The 23,534-nt window shown below is 50.5% G+C and overlaps 1 long non-coding RNA gene and 1 other non-coding gene across 6 annotated transcripts in view; both read left to right on the forward strand.

Moving 5' to 3' along the window:
- LOC123850516 (uncharacterized) overlaps nt 1–16,551 on the forward strand; it is a 50,554-nt gene extending 34,003 nt beyond the window's left edge. For 3 of the 5 annotated variants that reach the window (XR_010405710.1, XR_010405709.1, XR_010405708.1), the window contains exons 3-5: nt 1,232–1,362; nt 1,598–1,676; nt 7,297–9,557. This is a non-coding gene — a long non-coding RNA (uncharacterized LOC123850516). Of the gene's footprint in view, nt 1–1,231; nt 1,363–1,597; nt 1,677–7,296; nt 9,558–11,476; nt 11,652–14,108 lie in introns of those variants that run through there. The other 2 variants (XR_010405711.1, XR_010405712.1) reach the window with 2 other exon arrangements.
- Nucleotides 10,356–10,462, forward strand: LOC123852171 (U6 spliceosomal RNA). Its single transcript, XR_006792793.1, has one exon. It is a non-coding gene; the product is annotated as a U6 spliceosomal RNA (small nuclear RNA).
- Nucleotides 16,552–23,534: the final 6,983 nt, after the last annotated feature.

Genomic DNA, 23,534 nt, shown 5'->3' on the forward strand with positions numbered 1-23,534 from the left:
AGCATCAGACGTGGACCGGCTCTCATGTGGACCGACCCCCTGTGGTCTTCCCAGCCCTGGCCTGGCCTTCCACATACACAGAGTGGGACCTGAGCCTGCCCTGCTTCATCCATCTAGATGCTTTCTCGCAAGACACAGCGCCAGGGCGTATCGAGACTGTCGTTATCACAGGGGTAGGGGGAGGTGTAGGATACCAGGGTGGGATTGGGGGTGCTTAGGAAGAGTCTGGAAGGAGGGGCAGAAGAGTGTCCACGACAGCCTTCCCAGCTGCCCTGTGGCACTAGGGCGAACGCGATCCCATGTGCATTAGCCCAGGGGCGGGAGCTGCCCCTCCGCTTGATTCCATCTCTTTTCCAGTGTGACATTATTCTGAGCATGGAGGCAGCAGCCCAAAGAGTTTTTACCCAGTGGATTGTTGTGGCTTTTCCCATTCACTTTGGAATCTCAGAAGGCCGGAGGATGAGGAGCTGTTGAAGAGCTGTGAACAGGGGTTCGCTGGCTAACGGGTGTGGCCGCGGGCAGGGGTCACCTTCTCCAGCACACGGTCTGTGTAGAGGTGACGGAGAGGAGAGTTTCTGCAACTTCGCAGAACCCTTGCGGGTTTTTCTCCCTCTCCCTGCTTTCCACCTGTGCGTGTCTCCCCCCACTTCTTCCTTGGTCTCTCATGTCCTCCTCCACAGCTTTTCTCATTCCTTTTTGTTCTTCCTTCCTCCTTTCTAGTCAGAGGAGCCGAATGCTGTGGTGGAAAGAGAATGGTCTAGGGGTCAGGCAGCTTTGACCTCTGAGCCTCAGGCTTCTAGTCTACAAAATGCGAGGGCAGGCAGGGTTAATGATAACCTAACCACGGCATTGTTGTTAAGATTAAGTAGGATAGAGGCGCCTGGGTGGCTCACTCCATTATGCGTCTGCCTTCTGCTGGAGTCGTGATCCCAGGATCCTGGGATCAAGCCCCATGTCGGGCTCCTTTCTCAGCGGGAAGCTGCGTCTCCCTCTGCCGCTCCCCCCCGCTTGTGTGCTCTCTTTCTCAAATAAATAAATAAAATCAAAAAATTGATTAAGTAGGATAATATATACAAAACTTTAGGCAGGACAGAGAAAAATCGATAAAAGGCAGCATTATTTATCGAAAATATCAACTGAAATTCATCTTAAAAGATTAGTTATACTTAACATCTGTTCCCATCCTTAATAAAAATCAGGTAATTCAAACTTTTTTCTTCCTTGCTCTTAGAAAACAGAATGACCATATTCAGATGGATGGCTCTTTACTGCCTGTGGCTTCTGGTTTTCCTGCCCGAATGAACTTGGAACCAGGCTGCCAGGGGCCCCCCGTGCACCCCCAGAGGCCAAGGCCGTACAGAGGTAGGCGGGGTGCCGCGGTCCGGCCAGGCTGGACGACCAGTGCTCCTCGGGTTATCCTTCCTGTCTGCTCAGCAGAGCGGCCGCCCCATTTCCTCGGCTGCACTTGGTGGGAACAAGGGTTCAGAAGCCACCATGTCCTGGGAAGAAGGGAGGGGGCACGGGAACTGAAAAGTAGAAGAGACGTTTTACCACGTGTTGAGACGTGAATAAAGGCAAAATATTTGTCTCTGCCTAGGGCACCGCGTGGAGTACCGGACACATAGGAAGAGGACAGGGTTGGATTCGGTGAGCAGAGACCCCTGTGGGGGGCGCTGGTAAGTCATTCCTCCCTCTGCCTTCTGCCTCTTTGTCGCAGTGAGGGACTAAACACCAAGGTCCCTTCTGGTCCTAACCTCCCATGACTCTCTGATCTGTGTGAGCTGAAGTCTGGTGTGCTTGGCATGAAGGATGGGACTCTTCAGGCCTCCTCTCCGTCCCTGGATCCTTCCCCCAGCCTGTGAAAGGCCACTCAGGTCTCTGTTCCCTCAGACACGGCTGACCAAGCACGACACTTCCCAGGATCCTATGACCCTCTGGTGAACTACTGTTCCACCTTGCTCCCTCCTTTTACTCCCGAGGCCAATCGGAAGCGTGTGGGTGTTAATGTAGGGGTAGTACGCTGGGGTGCAGGCCTGCTTGCCTTGCACCTCTCAGGCCTTGGAGGGAAAGAGCAGAGGGTCTACACACTGGTAGGGGAAGGAGGTCCGCCCTGTACGATTGCACGGTCTTCTCAGGGAAATGGTCTTACTCCAGGTTCTGCTCCTACGTGGCTGGGTTTTGAGCAATGAGCCTCTTTTCATTCCCTAGAGCTGCTGTAACGACTGACCACAATTTGGTGACCTAAAATAACAGAACTTTATTCTCTCACGGTTTGGGAGGCTAGAATTTAAGGTATTGTCAGGGCCACACTCAGGTGAAATCAAGGTGTTTTCGGGGCCACACGCCCTCCAGAGGCTCCGGGGGGAGAGTCGTTCCTCATGCCCTCTAGCTGCTGGTGGCTCCCAGTGTTCCTTGGCTTGTGGCTGCATAATTCCAATCTCTGCCTCCATCTTCACATGGCTTTCCTCTGTGTCTGTCTTCTCCTCCATATGTTTCTCGTAAGGATGCTTGTTATTGGATTTAGTGCCCACCTGAATAATTCAGGATGATTTCATTTCAAGATCCTCAGTCACATCTGCAGAGTCCCTTCCTCCATAGAAGTTCCCATTCACAGGTTCCAAGATCAGGACATGGACGTATCTTTGCCGGGGAGGGGGGGCATATGCCACCCACTAGAGTGCTCCCTCCCTGCCCCCCTCCCCACCTCTCTAGGTTACTGGATGAGCTGTGGGCATCTGAGCTCCAGACACAGGCCCAGCTCCAGTCCACAGGCTGGCCTGCCACCCACCATGGGGTGGACTGAAGATACAAGCTGGCCAGTGGTAGGGCTACTTTCTGGAATTGGGAAACGGGGAGCGGGACCCAGCTAACAGCAGGGCCAGAAGGGGAAAGGGTGCTGGGGGCGATGCCCAGGGTGAGCAGAGATTGCGAGGGAGCTGCTCCTGGAGGCCGACAGGAGTAAAGCAACCCACAGAGAGGAAAATGGAGCAGGCACAGAGGGGAAAGAGGTGCCACGAGGGAGACCTCGCAGCTCACTAGAGACAGGGAAGGAACTCCTACTTCCGGAGACTGCCTTGGCTCCTGGCAGCTCTTCAGACACAGGGCGAGGTCATATGTACTGTGAGAAAAAAGAAGAACCCGTTCCCCGAGGCTCTGGAGAACCTTTTTTGGGGGGCCCCGAGAGCCTGCATGAGCAAAGAAAGACATTCCTTGTTCTCTGGGTGGAGCCTGAGGTCACCTCTGAAGACTCTTCGTGCAGATGTTATGACTAATCCCTCCCATGTGCCTTAGCAATGTCGCTTTATTGCTCTTCCCATCAAGAGGTGAAGTTGTCTCTCCTCCCGTGAATCCAAGCTTGGCAATGTGACTTATTTTGGCCAATGGGACTTTAGCAAATGTCAGCAGAGGCTTGAAACTCACTTGTGCCTGAGGATTGCCCTCTCTTTGGCCACGGTGGGAAGGCAGAGTCCATGATGTGGGTGGGCCTGAGCTGGCTGCTGAAGAGGCCACATGGAGAGCAGAGGTCTGTCAGCCTTAAGCTTGCCGACTGCTGGACACGTGAGCGAGAACATGCTGGACCACCCAGCCCTAATCAAAGCATCAGGTGACTACGGCGGCATGCATGACCCCAGGCAAGACCAGTGGAAGAACTGGCAACTGAGCCCAGCCAAACTGCTGACCTACAAACCATGAGCCGTGACCGTGCTTCTATTGTGAGCCAGTAGGTTTTGGGGGTGGTTTGCTACTGTACCTGATACAGTCCCCACGTAGGCGGGCCTCCAACCCCCCCAGATTTAGAGTCAGGCCCTGGAAGGAGACTCTGGTGGCTCTCAGGGGTGTGTGGCAGAAACCGTGATTCCCCCAGGAGCCATCCTCCCCCTTTTTCTTTTTAGGAATGGAACTTTTTAGTAACGGCACAAGTCCAACCAACTAGAGACTCTATTTTGCAGCGAAGTACGATGACATTTTTACTGATGGAATGGAATGAAAGGGATGCGTGCAACTTCTGTGTTACTTCTTTAAAAGGAATTTGCTTGCCCTACACTTCCTCCATCCCCCCTTCCTGCAAGCTGGAATGCAGAGCTGGGGCCAGGAGGGTGGACAACTGTGGGAGGGAGGCAGGACCTCGTAAGATGTTGCCTCACACAGCTGAGTGTGACAGGGCTGACCCCCACAAAAGGGGGGCTGCTGTGAAGGCAAGCGCTGGGCAGACAGGAGTGTGTCCACCAGGCTCCCAGCTCTCTCCCAACCCCTTTCTCTTGTTCCTCTGCCTCCTCAGCATGTTCCCTCCAGCTCCTAGAGCAGGAACAGAGAAAAAAGGGGGAGAGCAGAGGAAGCAGCATGTGCAAAGGTCCAGAGGGGAAAGAGGTCCTGCTACATTTGGTGCACAGAGAGCAGCTTGGAATGGTGGGGGGAGGGGAGGAAGGATGTGGGTGGGGGGGCAGGAAGATGTGAGGCTGAGACCATGTCCTGAAAGGGGTTGGTCGGTGGGGAGTCCCCAGCTGGCTGTCACTTAAGTAGAGGACTCTGGCTACTGTGTAGAGCACCGAAACATTGAAAGGGGACCAGTTGGAGGCAGGGAGGCCAGTTAGGAGGCTGTAGAAGCCTTCCAAGCAACAGATGGAGGAGAAAGGTGGTGCAGAGGAACAAGACAAGTACATTCAGAAATATTTAGGAGGAAAAACCGACTGGATTTGTAGATAAGTCTGTTGTGGGGGATATGGAAGAGGGAAGATTCCAGGCTGCCTTGTGGGGGTGCAGATGCTATCCACTAGGACAAGGGACACAGGCAGAGAAGTGGTGTGGGGAAGGTGAAGCCGGCTGGCTTCTGTCTTGGACATGCTGGGTTGGAGGTGCCATTGGGACATTCAGATTATTGATGCTTTTTGCATAGACCACTTCTGGAGTCTCTTAATTGGTTGCTCTCCATTCTCCCCCCCACCCCACCTTTTTAAATGAAATTAAATCCAACCAGATTAATGTCTCAGATGATAACACTGCCCTGATCACAACCTTCAGTGCTTTCCTGCTTTCTCGACGTCAGTTAGAGCTCTTTATCCTGGCATCTGAGGTCCGATGCCCACCCTCCTCCTCCCACATAGGCCACAGCTCCTCTTCCTGGGCCTCTGTTCTGGCCACACGGAACCACTAAATTTCCCCATTTATAGTCTGCTGCCTTCATACCTTGGGTCAGCCTGGAGTGCCCCCTTCTCATGGATACATGTACAAAATTTCACTCATCCATCAGTCAAGCTCATATGTTACTTCCTCCATTAGTTGGTCCTTGATTCCCTCTACAGAAAGATAATCCCCCCTTCTGAATTTCCACAGTATTTTCTCAGTCATATTCTATATGCATTATATATGTAAGATAAGACAGTGATTGATAGGCCTGGTACCAAAGGGTGTAGGGACACGGGTTATTTTGGTTGGTTTATGAGGCATCTGTTCTCCTGCCTCTGCACCAGCACCTCAGTTTTCTTCTAGGAGCCACCCTTTCCCCCGCTCTCGGTCCTTGAGCTCTGGACAGGGCTGACCCCCAACCCAGTCATGAGTCAGGGCTAAGTCAGGACTCATCAACCCAGTAGGAATCCAGGCAGGACTTCTGGGGGAAAAGGGCAGAGGGAACCTTGGAAGGGAGAGTCAGGGCTGGGGAGGAAAAGCCCACTGTCCATGGGGTGTTGAACTGGAAGATGAGATTCTGGGGCCATCAGCAGCCATTTGCCTTCACAAAGGGAGCACTCCCTCAAGAAAGGAGCTAACCAGAGCAAGACTGGTCCGAGACGGAAATTCCTGATGATGCTGTTTGCACACCTGGATTAAGCCACCCTTGTCCATTTTTAGTTACTTTAGCCAACAAATTCCTTTTTATGCTTGAGCCAGTTTAAATTAGGTTCCTATTACTGGCAGACAAAGATGGTTTAACTAATACAGGAGGCTCAAACAACCTGTTGAGTGAATGAATGAATGCATGCATGCATGAACGGGTATGACCAAAAGTGTCTCCCCTCCGCTTCCACCATGTGAGGATTCAGCAAGAATATACCGGCTATGAACCAGGAAGAGGGATCTCAGGAGAAAGCAACCATGTTGGCACCTTGATCTTCAACTTCTAGCCTCCAGAACTGTAAGAACTGATGCTTTTATAAGCACCCGGTCTGTAGTATCTTGTTAGAGCAGTCCCAATGGACAACGACAGAGCAGGAAGCTATATGTACATGTTTGAAGTTCAAAGGGAAAAGTCCATCAGTATTTGCACACTAGATCTTCCTTCTAAATCCAGGATTCTGGGAGACAATTGAGACTCCTAGACAGACGAAAAGGTGTTCCAGGATAAAGAGGACTATGAATGAATCATGGAAAACACAGTGGAAATGAGCAAGGTCCCCAAGGAGGAGATGGTGTACAACAGAATGAGTTGATACATGTGTACAGCATGAAATGATCACCACGTGTTATGAAGCCATGTAAGCAGGAAGAGATATTTATCTTGAACTCACGATACCTACTTAATAAGAGAAAATGGAGCAGAACCCCACACAAGCACAGCTAAGGATTCTGAGAGGAGTCAGGCTGTCTCCTGAAGGAATTCCTATTCTGAAATAACCTGTATGGTTATCTTTACGAAGGACAAAGAGACTCACCAAGGATGTTTTGTATACCAACTCCTCATTGTAGGGATGAGAAAACAATGTGCTGTTCCCTTCTACCTCCCAGCTAACTAAAATTCTTCTGATCTGGTTCTTCCCACCATTTTCAGCCACCTGTGTGGCTGAGTAACTAGACCAGTAGGTGATGGAGTCGGTCCAACCTGGGTTTGAATTCTGACTCTGTCACATGGGTCTACTGGCCATACCACCCTGAACGCGCCCGATCTTGTCTGACTCTGTCACGTGGGAGCCTTCAAGCTTTTGTTTCTCAGTTTCCTCATCTGTGAAATGGTAAAAACAGTTCTACTTTCTTTAGATGGCTGGTATGAGGATACAGTGAGAATTAGTAGGGGAAGGGTCAAGCCCTTGGAAAATGCTCAATAAACGGTGTCCACTAAAAAAAAAAAGTGTCTCCCCTCCTACTGCAGGAATGCTCCTTGTGGAGTCAAATCTCATAGTGTTATTTGGGTGGATTTCTTCAAGGAGTGATCCATTAAAACACAGAGTCTATTCATAATCTATAGGTGCCTCCCTGTATGAGGCAGAGAAAGCTTTAGAAGGAGAAGAAGCCAGGCATATTTCTGGCCTCGAGGAGACAGACATGCATGCTTTCTGAAATGTATTTGTTTGTCCTCTCTCCTCCCAGCTGCTCCAGGAAGGCGGCAACATTGTCCTGTTCATAGCTGTATTGAACATCTTTTCATGTGCTCCTTGGCCATTTGCAGATCTTCTTTGGAGAAATGTCTGTTTTGCTCTTTTGCTCATTTGCTCATTTTTATATTGGGTTATCTTTTTATTGAATTATAAGTGTTCTTTATATACTCTGGATCCAGGTCCCTGAGCAGATAGATGATTTGCAAATATTTTATTCCATTCAGTGGGTCATCTTTTTACCTTCTTGAGAGTATCATTTGCAGTACAAATATTTTAAATTTTAGCATATTAAAGAAACTGCTTTATTGAGGGATAATTTGTGTACCATAAATTTCACCCATTTGAAATGCTGCATTCAATGATTTTTTAATACGTGTACAGAGTTGTGCATCACCATAACCATCATCATACTCTAGTGTTAGGACATTTCCATCACCCCCTCCAAAGAACTGTTGTGGCCATTTGCAGTCCACTCCTGTTACACTGTCCACCCCAGCCGGCCCCTCTGGATGTGCCTGTTTGGGACGCGTCGTATAGATGGAATCCTACAACACGGAGTCTTTCACTCCTGACTTGTTTCACTTAGCGTAATGTATTTGAGGTTTATCTGTGTTCTAGCATGCGTCAGTAGTTTGTTTCTTTTTAATTGCTGGTTAGTATTCCATTGTGTATCTGTTCACTAGTTGATGACATTTGAGTAATTTCTAGTTTGGTGCTATTATGAACAGAGCCGCTCTGATTCAGCGCCATTGTCTCAGTAGCTCGGGCTGCTATAAGGAAACACTATAGTCCGGGTGGCTTAAACAACAGTTATTGCTCACAGTTCTGGAGGCTGGAAGTCCAAGATCCAGGTGGTGGCCCATTCAGTTCCTCTTCCTGGCTGGTAGATAGCTGCCTTTTCTCTCCCTTCTCACCGGGCAGGAAGAGAGATTTGGTTTCCCTCTATTTATGGAGACACTAATCCCATCATGGAGGCCCCACCATCATGACCTCATCTAAACCCGATTGCCTCCAGAAGGCGCCACCTCCAAATACCATCACATTGGGAGGTAGGGTTTCAACATGTGGATTCCGGGGGGACACAAGCATTCAGTCTGTACTAGTAATTACTGATATAATTGGATTTACATTTACCTTTTTGATAGGTCTCATGTCTGTTTTGTTCCTGTTTCTCCTTTCCTGACTCCTTTTGTATTAAGTAGCTACCATTTTAATTTCTTTGTTGGTTTTTCAACTGTGTTTGTTATTTTCGTAGTGGTTGTTCTAGGGATGACAATAGGCCTCTTAACTCATCACAAGGTAAGAGGATATTTGACATTTTATGTGACAGTTTGTTAGCTTGAATTAGTCAATAATTTAATATTTAATAAATATTTCATATTTACATTCAATTTATATTAATGTAAATTATTAGTTATTAACTTCATAACTATTTCATAGATAATTATTTCTTTAGCATTTAGGCATTTGGTATGTGGTCTCTGTCTGTACCCTCACCCCAGGGTCTGACCGTGTTGGGGACAGATGTGCCTTTCTCCTATTTGCATGGGTGTATTTTTTCACATAGCTATATTCATAGTACGAATTATATATTATGAATACTCCAAATATTTATCCTGGTTTTTATTTTATTTATATATTTATTTTTACCAGCTTTTTAAACTTAACATTTTGTTGTAGGCATTTTATTCGCCATAAGTCTCTGTGAACTTCTTTTATAAAAGCTGCGTTGGATTTCCTTGAGTGGGTGGGGCAAAGTTCAGTCAGCCATTTTCAATTTTAAGCTTGTTTCCTAATGTTGCAGTGGGCATCTTTGTGCACGTCACGCTTTCCCCATTTTAGAATCTTCGGCAAAAATCCCCAGTGGTAAGATTACTCTGTTGAAGAGAAGAAATATTTTTGTAGTTCTCGGTACCTATCAACATAGGATTGTCCTCAAGAATGATGGGGTGTAATTGTGATCACACTCATGTGCCAGCTGGGTGTCAACAGAAATGTTTTGTTTTTTCTATTTGATGTTGCCTTTCTCTGGTGATTAGCTAGGCTGGACATTTTTCTGTAAATCTGTTTACTGGTTATAATTTGTTTTATGTAAGTGCCTTCTTCATGCCCCTGCCCATCTATCTATAAGGCTCTTTGTTGGTTTTTAAACTTTCAGTTTTTATGAGCTCTTTATGTAATATACCCTCCTCACACCTGTTTAGGAAGGAGGCAGAGTATAAATACATAAATACATAAAACCAGATAGTTTTATCTCCCTTATTTGCTGCCAATATTTCTCCCCACTTGTCCCTTTTCAGTCATTTTTTTAATGCAGAAAATTTATACTTTTCTGTAGTCAGACCCGCTAATCGCTCCTTTGTGATTTTTATCAGTGATTTCCAAGTTTAATAAAAGACATTCTTCCTCTAGAGATCTGATGAATGTTTAAGTCTCTTCTAGTTTTCCTAGGTTATTAAAAAGTATGGAACTCTTTAATCCCTATAAAATTTCTCTGTGAAGACTCCCTCTGGTCTGAGGAAGGGGATGATTTCAAAGTATAAATTTCTCAAATTCAGCAGTTTCCTTCCCTGGTTTCTTTGCCTGTGACGGTACCTAGGGCTGAGCCTGACCACGTCCTGCAGGCTGTCTGTCCATCTATCTGTCTGGACAGAGGGGATAACAGAATGAGAACTTGCCTCTTGAGCTACACCCACATCCAAGGGGCAGCACAGCGTAGTGGAAGAACGTAACTTGGAACTGAGTTTGGCCCCTGGGTGTGGACTCTCAGCCTCTGATTCTCCCTCTGCGAAATGGGGCCAAGAGTGCCTGACAGACAGGGCTGTTGTGAGGATGATAGGAGACGAAAGACAGAAAGTTGTAGAACACCGCTTGGCCTCTCATGGATCTCTCAGGGCCCTGCCTTTGCACTGACTTGACTCCTGGGACCCACCTCATGACCAAAGGTGTCCCCGAGCCTCCCACCCCACAGAGTGTGGGCAGGCCTACCAGAGCAGTTAAGAGTATTTACTTTTTTAGGTGCGAAAACTGAGGGTTAGAAAGTTTAAATGGCTGCTCGCTTTGGCAGCACGCAGACTATAATTGGACCCATACAGAGAAAGTTAGCATGGCCCCTGTGCAAAGAGGACATGCCAATTCGTGAAGTATTCCATTTTTTTTTTTTTAAAAAAGCAGTTTAAACGTCCGAGCAGCAGATGCTCTTGATTGCTCTGACACATGGCATCCTCCAGCCCCACTTTGCCTCATCGAGCCTCAGCTCCTCAGCTTCCTCAATGGGAAATGGAGCTAATTGTCCTCATCGGTCTCCACCGCTGAGGGGTTATTGAATGATCAAATGAAAGGCTCTAAAAAAGGCCACGGAAAAATCCAGAGGCAAGGTAGCGTCCCCATGGGCGGCTCAAGTCCACTCCTCCCTCAGCCTGGACACAGACGAGGCCTTGTGTTAGGTCTGCGAGGCTCCCTGCCTCCCCGCCCCTGCTCCCCAGGAGAACCACGCAGAGACTCTGTGAAGGCCCCTTGTGCCCGCTGCTCGCTGGGCAAGAGGCCCAGGGCTTGGCGGAAGCCCCAGGAGGCAGAGCCTGGAGGTGAGCCGCACTCAGACCCCGCTGTGTTCAGCTTGGAGTGGCTTGTGAAGTGTCAGAGAGCCAGGGTGAGGAGGAACATGGGGTCACCCAGGCCTCCCCCATTTCACAGATGTGGAAACTCAGGCTCAGAGGGGCAGCCAGTTAGTGGTCATGTCAGAACTTGGGCCGGGGGGGATCTTGGCTCCCGAGTCCAGTGCACGTTCCCCTTGGCCTCTGCTGCTGCAGTGGCCTCCTTGGGAAGGGCTCCTCTGGCCCTTCTGGAAAATTCTTTGCAATTTGATGGCATTTGAACAAAACTGCATGATGCTGGAGGATCAGAGCGCTTTGACAAGCATAGCAAAGCGCTAAGAACAAGATGCATCCACAGTTAGGAGGGAGTTTCCTGGGAATAGAATTTTCCAGAAAGGGAAAGAAGCCTTTTGAGCCGGAGCTTGGATTTATTGAAGCAGTTGGAAGAATGTGGGGGCAGTGGCTGGAGGCAGGCAAAGGTAGTGCGGGCATTTCACTCCACCACCCCACCCTGGCATTTTGGCATTTAAAAATAAAGTTGTTTTCTCTTTTAGCACTTTTTTTTTTTTTTTTAAACAGAAGCCAGACTGCTCCCATTGAAGTTTGAGAGGCTAGCAATGGTCCTGAACCCTGGCTGCACATTAGAATCCCTGGGTGCTTTCAAAATCCCAATGCCCAGATCAAACCCCAAAGCAAGCATGCGGGAGTCTCTTGGGGGAGGACCCAGGCCTCAGTCGTGCTTAAAGCTGCTCAGGTAATTCTAATGAGCCATCAAGGTTGCTCAGAGGACCACCAGTCCCTGCATTACTTTGCCATCTGGTTTGTGACTCTAAATACATAAACACGTGGGGCAAAGGTGTAATTCTGTTCACCACGCATTTTTTTTTTTTTTAAGATTTTATTTATTTGACAGAGAGAGACAGCGAGAGAGGGAACACAAGCAGGGGGAGTGGGAGAGGGAGAAGCAGGCTCCCCGCTGAGCAGGGAGCCCAATGCGGGGCTCGATCTCAGGACACTTGGGATCATAACCTGAGCCGAAGGCAGACGCTTAACTGACTAAGCCACCCAGGCGCCCTCACCATGCACACTTTTTCGGGCCTTCTTAGGAACACCACCAGGAGAAATTTCACTCCTCTTCCCCCATCCCACCCAGCCCCCCAGTTCAATCTTACTGTTGGGGCCCTGCCCCAGGCCCACCTCCTCTAAGAGGCGGTCCCAAATCAGGATTCTTCTTCTACTGAGTTATACTGTGCCTCTGACTTGACTAGGAGCCCATGACCAACATGTGCATCTTCCCTGTGGCTTTACCCGATGTGGGTTGTCGTTTCTGTTTTCAGCCATGTGCATATTCTCTGCCCAACCAGATGGTAAACCCTCTGAGGGCAAGACCCCCATCCTTTCCATTCCCAGAGGCCTGGGGCTGCCCAGGAGCCTTCAGTTAAGACTTGTTGTCCAGGAGCTGAATGAAGTCATTGGATCCACTTGGGTTATACTCCACACATTTAATTCTGACAATGACTCTGGGAAATTGGGACTGTATTATTATTACTTTGTATCTCCATTTTATGATGAAAATAAAGCTCAGCTCAAAAGTTTGTGTAAGGTCACACAGATCAAGGAAGTGGCAATACGCCAGGCCTGTCGGGCTTCCTTCTGCACCACACAACTATCTGCTAACAGTAGACGTGTCCCCAGAGCAGGCAGGACCTTGTTGGGGGCCAAGCCAGGAGGCCTCTTTCTCTTGGAGACCTCTCTCTGACCGGGCAGTCGGGGAGGCTGTCTGGGAAGAGCTGTTTGGTCTCCAGCTCCTCAGGTCTGAGGAGGTGGTGAAACAGGGTGGAAGTTTCTGCTGAGAGCTTAAGATGATAGGTATCAGTTCCCAGAGTCACTGGAAACAAATGGCCAATTTTATAAGGAAACAATTTTAAGCTTGTTTTACAAATCTTACAGCCCTTTTTTGGGGTGGAGGGTCAGTTTGTTGGAGAATCTGGGGAAAGGGTTTATTTATTGAAGGCCAGATTCCTCCTCTGTGAGGAAGAGGTATGGAAGGTACCTGCCTCTCACATCAAGCTCAAGTGGGGGCTTCATCGGAGCTTCTCAGGGAGATGAGGATGGGATCCCGGCACTATGCACTATGGGGTGATGGACTGGTGCTTGACTCCCACTTGAGAAACCCAAAGGGCTAGAGATGGTTGGCCCGCTGCCCAGTGGATGAACCAAAGGAGAGTTTGCCCTGCTGAGATCAGTCTGATGTTCCTGAATCTTCTGCGAGAAAGGACGCATGGATGTATCCCACGGAACAGAGTAGAAAGGGTCTGTTGTGGGTTGAGTCCTGAGCCCAGGACCCAGAAGTGATGGCTGGTGCCCCTGAATCAGGGACAGAGCCACAGGGAAATGCAGCCCCAAGGTGGGCACAGGGGGCAAGGAATGGACTCTGGGGGCTTGCCCTGCCTCTGGGCCTCTGTCCTCTCGCCTAACTGTGGAGCCCGGCAGCAAGGGTGGTTCTGCACCTGGGGAAGCCTTTCTTGATCCCATCAGCCCTCCTGGGGACTCTGTGCACAGCAGTCCCCTCTCTAGCACTGCATCGTCACTGCTTACGGACCATCCCTCTTCCGGGAGAGTGCACGTGTTCTGTCTGCACAGCTCAGCGGGGTACAGTTTTCTGGGTTCACACAACACGGGGCTCAGCAAACTTTTTCTTCAAAGGCCACATAATGCTTTCAACTTTGCCGAGCCACACAGCCCCTGCTGTAGCAATCCAACTCTGCCGTCCCGGTGCGAAAGCAGCCACAGAGCCGACATGGACGAGTGGGTGTCCTTGTGTCCAGTAACCTCTATGTGCAGAAACAGACCGCTGGCCAGGGTGAAATCACACATGAGCAAAAGTGAAGCCTCATGGCTGTCCTATGGGAACACGTGTGTATCTTCAGAACGAGCGTTAAGGCAGAACAGTCTGAACGATGGGGCTGTAAGGAGGGGTGAGCGGACTGGGGCCTGTAAAGTCCTTACTGAGCCGTTGATGGGCCCATGGTCAATAGATGGTAGCGATTGTGTTGAGCTGTGGTAGAGGCTGTTGTTGGGATCGCAATGGATTCGGCAGGTCATGTACTTAGAACAGGGCTTGAAAGTTAGTTTTGAGTAAGATTTGATGAAAATGGTAGCAGCCTAAGGCATACTTTTATTTTAATTTTTACTTTATTATTTTTTTAAGATTTCATTTATTTGTCAGAGAGCGAGCACAAGCAGGGGGAGCGGCAGACAAAGGGAGAAGCAGACTCCTCGCTGAGCAGGGAGCCCGATGCGGGGCTTGATCGCAGGACCCCGGGATCATGACCTGAGCCGAAGGCAGACGCTTAACGACTGAGCCACCCAGGCCCCCCTAAAACATACTTTAAAGAAATTGTGGTAAAATACACATAAAATAAAATTTACCATTTTAATCATTTTCAAGTGTACAATCCAGGAGCATTTAATACATCCACACTGTGCAGCCATCCGCATTGTCTAGTGCTGGAACATTTTCATCACCCCGGAAGGAAGCCGCATGCACACTGAGCAGTCGTTCCCCCATTCCTCTCTCCTCCAGGCTCTGGAAGACATACATTGTTTTTTTTTCTTTTTTCCTTCACGTCTTCACAGCCCTGAGACCCAGCTGTGCTTACAGCCAAGGATCTTAGGATCACTGCTTCTCAGGTGACAGTCCCACATCGGAGTCACCAGGTACATGAGCATAAACTCGGCTGTAGCTCTTTGGTAGGAGTTTTGTGCGTTCTTGGGTATTTTATTTGTGGAGTTTAACTGCCATCCAAAGTGCCTTCAAGGATGCTAGGATTCAACAGAGAGATGAAAACGTTGTTGAGGAGGAAGAAAGATACGAAACAGAGCAGCAGGGCATAAATTTGATATTAATGAAGCAAATATTCATCAGAGGAATAACCACAGTCTGTGCTCCCTCCAAAACAACAACCACGTGCTTTATGGGAGAGGAAAGGAAGCTACCAATGGTTAAAGCTGGGCTATATTTTATTACTGAGATCTGTCTAGAAGATGGACTGTCACATAGGAAGCAAGGCAACTGGAGCCCGGAGAAATTGTGAAATCCCTTAGGGTAGATAATAAACAATTTCAAAGTAATGAGAGGTTGGTGTGACTGGTTCATGTGTCACATGGGACTGTTATTAAGACATCATGTCTCAGTTTCATGGCAGTATTTTTCTTGATGGTACATAAAAAACAGTGTATCTTACAATTGATGGCATCTTAAAATGATCATACAGTATTATTACCATCACGTTGTATGGTTATTTCCATTTGCTTGTTTCCCCCACTAGACTGTCAGTGTTTGGAAGACAAGTTTATCTTGCTCACTGCTGAATCCTCAAGGCCTTGCCCAGTGTCTAGCGTGTAGCAGGAACCAACAAATGTTGTGGAATGAACAAAACTCATTTGGGAGCTGTAGCTAAAATTAATTAGTATTAGCACCCAGCTTTAAGGGTGCTGTGAAAACTAAGTGAAAACCAGCTTAAAAAATCCTGACTTGTCCTGCGCTTGACACAAAGTAAGTGCTCCATAAGCACTTACTTGACGGGGGTTTTGGTACCAGGCAGGACTGTGTTTGGCGAAAGTGTACAACATCCCAAACAATAGTGGCCTAAACAGGATGGAAACTGATTACTGCCTCAGATAAGCCAAGTGTGGAAGTTAAGGGCCCAGGGATGGTGGCGCAGCAACAGGACCATCAGTTTCTCAAGTTACTTTGGTCGTGATGTGGTGCCATCCTGACATGTGGTATCCACCTTTAAGGTCTAAGATGGCTGCTCGAGCTCCAGACATCGTGTTCACATTCCAGCTGGCAGGAAGTAGGAAAGGAGGTCAGAAAAATGAATATGAATACTTCCCCAGAGTAATAAATGCCACTCTGCTTATACTCGGTCGGCTACAACTTGGCTACATCTAACCACATAGAGCCTGGGCAGCCAAGTACCCCACTAAAATCCAGGGGTTCCATTCCTGAGGAAGAAGGGGAGAATGAATGTTGAGGGACAAATAGCAGGCTCTGCCACAGCTGTGAAGCTCCGTGGTGTTGCTTCTGCATGCAACACGGTAAGTAGGCTTGTTCCCTCCTAGTGCTGGAAGGCTTTCCAGTAGCAGAAGGGCACGAGCTGGGCTGTGAACGACCGGCAGGATTTAAAGGAGCAGAAAAGAGGGGTAAGGGCATTTCTAGCAGGAGAATGGCCACACAAGAGCTCAAAGGCAAGAAGGCACAAGGTGTCCCTGTGGGTTAGTAGGGTATCCTTGGCCAAGCAGGGGCCGTGTGTCAGGAGACAGCTAGCTGGTTCACAGCCCCGGAGTAGGGGGCCAGTGCTGTGCTGAGTGTAACAAGCCCCAGAGCCTTGGTGTCCTCTGTAAAACAGACAGAGACCATCCTGTTGTGAGGATTCAATGAAATGCGGTAGGAGGAAGCCCTTTGTAAACTGTAAGCTCCTATACCCTTTAGATGTTCAAAATCAATAGTCATTGGGGCACCTGGGTGGCTCAGTCGTTAAGCATCTGTCTTTGGCTCAGGTCATGATCCCGGGGTCCTGGGATCGAGCCCCGCATCAGGCTCCTTGCACAGCAGAGAGCCTCCTTCTCCCTCTGCCTGCCGCTCCTCCTGCTTGTGCTCTCTCTCTCTCTCTGACAAATAAATAAATAAATCTTAAAACCCAAACCAACAGCCACTGTCATGATGATATAGGTTCAGCCTTGGAATGCAGGAGGAATTTGCACCCACAGCCCCCTCCCCGGGCAGCTCCCCACTCGCAGTGCCCCTGTGCAGGCGTGAGACGTGAGTGGGGAGTGGAGGGCACGCAGGCAGCTGGGTGAACAGGATCCTTTAGTGGGGCAGAGAGGGGCACATAGGGGCTCCTGGAATGTAAGACAGCGAGCGGGAGAATGCAGGGAGAGTCGGCCTGGACTGTCCTCACGCCTGTTGCCCTACTCTCCCCCCTCAAGGAGCCCAATGGATCAGTGTCCTGTGCTAGCCAGGGGTCCAGTCTGGGTCCCCTGGGCCCACGCAGGCTCCTGGGTTGGGGGCCAGCACTCAGGCGGGCCAGCCGTGGGGGCAGGTAGCCTCCTTCCCATCCCTGTGGGACCCCCTGTGGCAGAAGCCAGAGGTGACCAAAGCTGAAGGTGAGGGTGGAGAGTGCCACGTGGGGCCGGCCTTGGTCCAGCTTGGGCCTGGAGGTCTGACCAGGCCGCTGCCTCTCCACAGAGGGGCCACCGGGATGGAAGAGTGGCTTCGTCAGCTAGGGCTGCCATCACAGAATCCCCTAGACTGGGTGGCTTGAACAACAGACACTGATCCCTCAGAGCTCTGGAGGTGGGGAAGTCTAAGATCTAGATGCTGGCTGATTCGTTCTTGGTGAGAGCCTCCTCCTGGCTTGCAGGTGGCCATCTTCTTGCTGTGTCCTCACATGGCAAAGAGAGAGAGAGCTCTCGTCTCTCCCTCTTCTGACAAGAACACTAATCCTATTATGGGGGGCCCACCTTCATGACCTCACCTGAACCCAATAACTTCCCAAAGGCCCCACCTCCAAATCCTGTTGCATGGGGGGTTAGGGCTTCAGTGTAAGAAGGAATACAAACCTATGTGAAGGAACACAAACACTGGATCCATAATAAATACCTAACCGCTGTCGGAAACCTGCCCTGGGCCTTGTGGGGTCCTGCTCTGCCCCCATGCTTGGCCGTGTCTCTGGGGCACGCATCCCAGCTGCCTTGTTTCTGTCTGGCCTGATGGAGGAGTCAGGTGGGAGCTCGGGAGCCGCTTCCTCCTGCTGATGTGCAGGGAGGGCACAGATGTCCTGGACGCAGGGGGGCCATAGCAGGGAGGTGGGCAGGCCTGCAGCCACATTCCGAGGCCACCAGGGTTTCATTACCCTGATGAAAACGAAACTCTGCCTTTTCTTTCTTTCCTTTTTTTTTTCCCTTCATGAGATTTCTGCAAAGTAGGTTACAAAGCCCGTAGTGATGAGTGCAGAGGGCAGGACTGGAGGGGAAGGAGAGTCGGAGAACTGCCAGGGAGAAGCACCAACCAGGTCAGAGACAGAGGGGAGAGAGGAGGAGGGGACGATGCGAAGACACGGAGATGGGGACCTGCAAAGGAAGACACAGGACGAGAGGGAGCCAGAGCGAGAGAGAAGTCAGAGGACTAAGTGGCCAAGGTCCTGAGAGATGCATGGGAGATGGGGTGTGTTAGAAGATACAGAGGAGCCGAGTGACAGGGGGGCTGATTGGATGGGTCCAGTGCAGCCAGGCCTGTAGGCTGGGGGTGGGAATGGTGACCTCCAGGGGCCCCTCTTAGTCCCAGGGCCCACTGGACAGCAGCAGGCTGTGGAGGTGCTAGGAGGGAGAGGAAATCAAACTCCAGCGCTGAAGGGGGAGGTGAAGAGAGAAGAACATCACACATTCAGGTCATTAGCTGCGAGTTGTCTTCCCTTCTGGAGAGTGTGGTCTTCCCGAACCAGATGGTTGTGAATCATGCCCAACCCCAAAGCACAGCAAGACCTTTCCCTGACAGCAAATCCCAGAAAGCTAGGGCCCTGTCTGATCCCGGCAGGAAGTGAGGAGGCAGCTTTCCTAGAAAAGAATTCCATGGACCTCTCCCAGCACCCATGGGGGAGCTCCAGACCCTAGGAGTTTGGTTCAAGACCCAAGACCAGGCTCGGCCCGAGTGGCCAGCAGGGCAGGGGACAGACAGCCTGTGTGTGTGTGTGTGTGTGTGTGTGTGTGTGTGTGTGTTGGGTACGAAGAGCTGGCTGTCAGGGATCTCAGAGACCAGGGCAGGAAAACCCACCTAGGGACAGGGTGTGGCAGGAGAGGAGGCAACAGAGCACGCTCAGGCCTGGGGGGCAGCAGAAGGGCAGGACCTGCCTCATTCCCTCTGCCCAGGGCTCCCCGCAGTGTCCAGACAAAGACCCTTGGCAGGGGCTCTGAGTTGTCATGAGGAACAATGTAGAAGCAATTGGCAGCACCTCCCCCAGAAAGAATCCCTTAGGAAGGGTGAAGACAGCAGTGTCGTTCTTCAAAAACGGCGCTGAGAGAGACTCCAGCTGCAAAAGGCATTCAAGATTGGCTGGTCCCCCGCCTCAGGACATGGAAGGGGGCAGGAGCTTGCCCAAGGCCGCCCAGCCAGACCATCGTGTTTGCGTGTCTGCTTGTTATTAAAGTATAGTTGACGTGCAAGGTTATATTAGCTTCGGGTGTCCAACATCGTGACTACTCACGGTCACCATGCAATATAACATTACTGTTGACTACATTCCCTATGTTGTACTTTTCATCTCATGACTTATTTTATAACTGGAAGTTTGTCTTTTTTTAAAGCCGGCTGCATGCCCAACGTGGGGCTTGAACTCAGGACTCTGAGATCAAGAGTCGCATGCTCTACCAACTGAGCCAGCCAGGCGCCCCTGGAAGTTTGTACTTCTTAATCCCCTTCACCTCCTTCACCTATTCCCTACCCCCATCCTCTTGGGCAACCACCAGTTTGTTCTCTGTATTTAGGAGTCTGTTTCTGGTTCTTTCGTTTGTTTTGTTTTTTGGATTCCACATATAAGTGAGATCATATGGTATCTGTCTTTCTCTCTCCGACTTACTTCACTGAGCATAATACCCTCTAGGTCCATCCATATTGTCATGAATGGCAAAATTTCATTTTTTAATGGCTAGCATTTGATTGTATACATATACCATGTTATTATTATTATTATTATTTGAGAGATTGAGACAGAGAAGGTGGAGAGGGGCAGAGGGAGACAGAGAGAGAGAATCTTAAGCAGACTCCATGCCCAGCATGAAGCCCAACTCGGGGCTCCATCTCACAACCCTGAGATCATGACCTGAGCCGAAACCAAGAGTCAGGTGCTTAATCGACTGAGCCACCCAGGCGCCCCATACCACATTTTCTTTAGCCATCTTTTGATGTTCTGTTCACAACCCCTCCAGTGTCCTACGTCTAACTTGCCTGCATCATTCAGGTCTTATCTCAGTGAAGCTAACAACAGCCCTGCTTTGTAGGTAGGATTATTCCCATTTTACCAGTAGGGAAACTGAGGTCCTGTGGGTGAGTTGCCACAAGGCCTGTCCCAGGCTAGAACTGAGAGGGGCCTGGGCCCCCAGCTCAGGGCTGTCCTCCTCTGCTGTGACAAGGCAGCTCATCTTCCGCAAGGGGGGGGGGGGCGGGGAGGATGGCCTGCGCCACACTGACCATTAGGCCACCCTCCCCACCTTCCCACGCAAGCAAGCGCATCCTGTTTTGGCAGAGAAGGTGGTCCCCTGAGTGGAGCGCTCATTCTGTGGCCCTGACTAGACTGGTCCATCCCAGTCTAAGGGACTGGTTTGTTTGGTGAAGCCTTCTGTTCCTGGGGCTCCTCTTTTAAATCTATGCCCCCTTCCTGGTCCTCAGTTCCTCAGTGTGGGTATGTGTGTCAGCCACTGTGCTAGGTCGGAGGCTTTGGGGCAGCGACAGCACCATGACACATGGTTTGATGTGGGATGGGAATATTTTAAATCTGAGTTATCCTTCGGAGCCGGGAACATGTGGTTTCCAGAAGTCCGAGGGCACTGGTTCCCTGAAGAGGGGGAAGGGAAGTGAGGGGAAAGTGTCCAAAGGGCAGGAGGGCTGTGGGGGGAACCGACTGACCTCGCACAACTCCAACCTGCCAAGTGTGGGCCTGGGAAGGAGGCTGTCTGCGGACAAGCGTGGGTCGGTCCCTCTAGACCCTGGAAGCAGCCCCACCCCCACCCCCTTGGGACCCCTGCTCCCAGCACATTTCCTGCATAATCAGCAGCATGTTTCTGTGTTTTCCCAGTCTCCCTGGTGCCGCTCCTTCCACCCCACCAGCGTGAGCCAGTGTGCCAAATGCTTCCCCTCTGTCTGTCACATTTCCCTGGTCCCCCATGCCCTAGGCAGGGGAGGCCAGGGACACAGGACAGACAGCAGGGCTCTAAACTCATCAACCAATGTGCCTGTCTGGGTTTGGTGCAGCGGATGGGGTCGCCTCCTGCCCGCGACCAGCTGGGTCAGGCCGGGGCCAGGGAGCCACACCCGCCCCCGCTCGAGGGGGAGAGGGCCCCCCAGTGGAGTGGCCTGGCGGGGGGCAGCGAGCCACCAGAGGAGGAGAGAGGCAGCATGGATGGCTGCCCTCTCCTGTGACGCAGCCTCTTTAGTTTGCTCGGAAGAGACGGATGGAGATGCCCTCAGTCCTGAGGTGTGGGAAGGCGGGAGGGCCTCTGCTTCCAGCAGCTCCGGGACTGGGTTGGAGAGCCACTTTCCCGGGAAGCCTCGTGAGACTCAGCAGCCTTCAGGACCCTCTTCCCCCAAAGCTATGTGATTGGCCCGCTAGCCACCATCCTGTATCGAGTCCCGGGATTGGGTCCCCGGATTGGGGGACTCTCTGGGCGAGCCATCAGAGCAGAGGCCAGCCTCCCTCCCACCAGCCTGGGCTGCGGGCCCCATCCCTGGTCCAGTCTGTGCAGCAGGTGGAGGAAAGGGCTTTGCTGAACTTCGTGTGGAAGGAACTATTTGTGGCCATTATCCTCCAGGGGGCTGTGGGAGAGGCAAGTACCTAGAGCTACCTGGAGGGACCCCCCCCAGTCATTAGTTCCTTCATGTACTCCTGAGAGTGCCTACTCGGTGCCAGGCTGGGGATATAGGATCCCCACCCACATGGTGCTTTTTTTTTTTTTTTTAAGATTTTTATTTATTTGAGAGAGAGCATGAGCAGGGAGGAAGGGCAGAGGCAGAAGCAGGCTCCCCGCTGAGCAGGGAGCCGGATTCAGGCGATCCCAGGACCCTGGGATCATGACCTGAGCCGAAGGCAGACGCTCAACGACTGAGCCACCCAGGCGCCCCCACATGGCGCTTTTGGAGGCAGGTGGGGAAGCACAGAAGTAAGCCATGATCACAGTCCAATGTGACGCATACACTGATAGGGGAGGTTAGGGTGTCTGGGAACCTCACTCAGATTTGGGGGTCAAGGAAGTTCTTCATGGAACATGGACACCTAAGCTGATGCCTGAAGATATTAAAGTGAGTGGCGGGGGTGGGAGGTGGGGATAGGGATGAGCTTTCCAGGTTGAGGGCACAGTGGGGGCAAAGGTGAGAGGAATTATAGTATTTTCCAGAAGCGACTCCCAGAGCAGGGGGTGGAGGAGGAGGGGGCTGTAGAGATAAGCAGAGGCCACTCACAAAGGACCTTGCCTGTCTTAAGTTTTTATACCTTTCTTGAATCTTCAGCCAGAATTTTTCTCAGCCTCCAACTCCAGCAGGAAACCCAGTGGGAAATAAGGACTTCCTGCCCTCCCAGAGAAGAAAACCCCGGTAGGGCGCCTGGGTGGCTCAGATGGTTAGGCGTCTGCCTTCGGCTCAGGTCATGATCCCAGGGTCCTGGGATCGAGTCCCGTATCGGGCTCCCTGCTCCTTGGGAGCCTGCTTCTCTCTCTCTCTGTCTCTCATGAATAAATAAATAAAATCTTTAAAAAAAAAAAAAAGAAAAGAAAACCCCGGTAATTTCTGCCTAGCCCCAGAATGGCAAAAGTTGACTCATGCTTAGGGTAGCATAGATGATGGGAGTTTTCACTTAAAAACAGTGCTTATTGCTTTTCTATTTATAAAGGTAATGCGTGCTCGATGTAGAAAAGTATAAAGATCACATATAATCCCTTCATAGGAGATCATCAACATTTTGCATTTTTCCTTCCAGTCTATTTTTTTTTTAAACATGTAGCTTTTTTTGTTACATAGTTGAGGTAAAACTAAATATGAATTTCCTTATCTGCTTCATACCCTTGATAAGACAGAAGTATGTTCCCTTGTTAAAAAATGCTTCATTTGTAAGAGCGCATCAGGTGGTGTCTCTCCCGTTTCTCAGCGGACCCCAGGCCTCAGCATCTTTGAGAAAAGTGGTGCCCGAGCCGGCCGATCATTACTAGCACCTGGGGTCCCTGGGGACCAGCCAGGCTTCGCGCATCAGAATCCAGCGCGTGAGGCTGGAGAATCTGCGCGTTCAGCAAGCCCTCCAGGTGCCCTGCGGCCACTCCGGCGCTGCGCGTAAACCCTCTGCACTACAGAGCTCCTAGGAACTCACCGAGTTGAGAGGTCTCATTTTAAATCAGACACAATTAGGTCTACCTTGTGGAATTGTCAGGAAAAAAACATACCGCTCTTGGAGCTCGGGCTCTGGCAGATGGTACGTGCTCAAAAATATGGTAGCGGCTGTTACGCTGTTCCCCAGTAGACGGACACTGTGTCTACACCCGCCGGAGGTGTGTGGCCACAGGTGACCTGGGAAGGCCTGCGGGTGGCGGAGGTGGGGAGGATTCTAAACACCTGGTGCGGGGCTGTCAGGACGCCGCCTCCCATCCAGGCCAGGAGGAGGTGAGGCTACAGGAAGGAAACGAGGGCAGCTGTCCTTTATGGGGTGTCCGCTCCACGGGCAGTGTGGCTGTCGCCTGTGCAAACAGCCACTGGTCGCTGATGAGAGAAGCCCAGAGCTGGAGAATAAACATGCATTTTTATGGCAATTTGATGTTGCTACAATATCCAAGTGTGCGATCATCTGTTCTAGTAATTCCTTTGTGCTGTATATTACAA

The sequence above is a fragment of the Mirounga angustirostris genome, unplaced genomic scaffold, assembly GCF_029215605.1.
Source record: "Mirounga angustirostris isolate CCGP_5_RB_7025 unplaced genomic scaffold, mMirAng1.0.hap1 SCAF_10, whole genome shotgun sequence".
Taxonomy (NCBI): Eukaryota; Metazoa; Chordata; class Mammalia; order Carnivora; family Phocidae; genus Mirounga; species Mirounga angustirostris.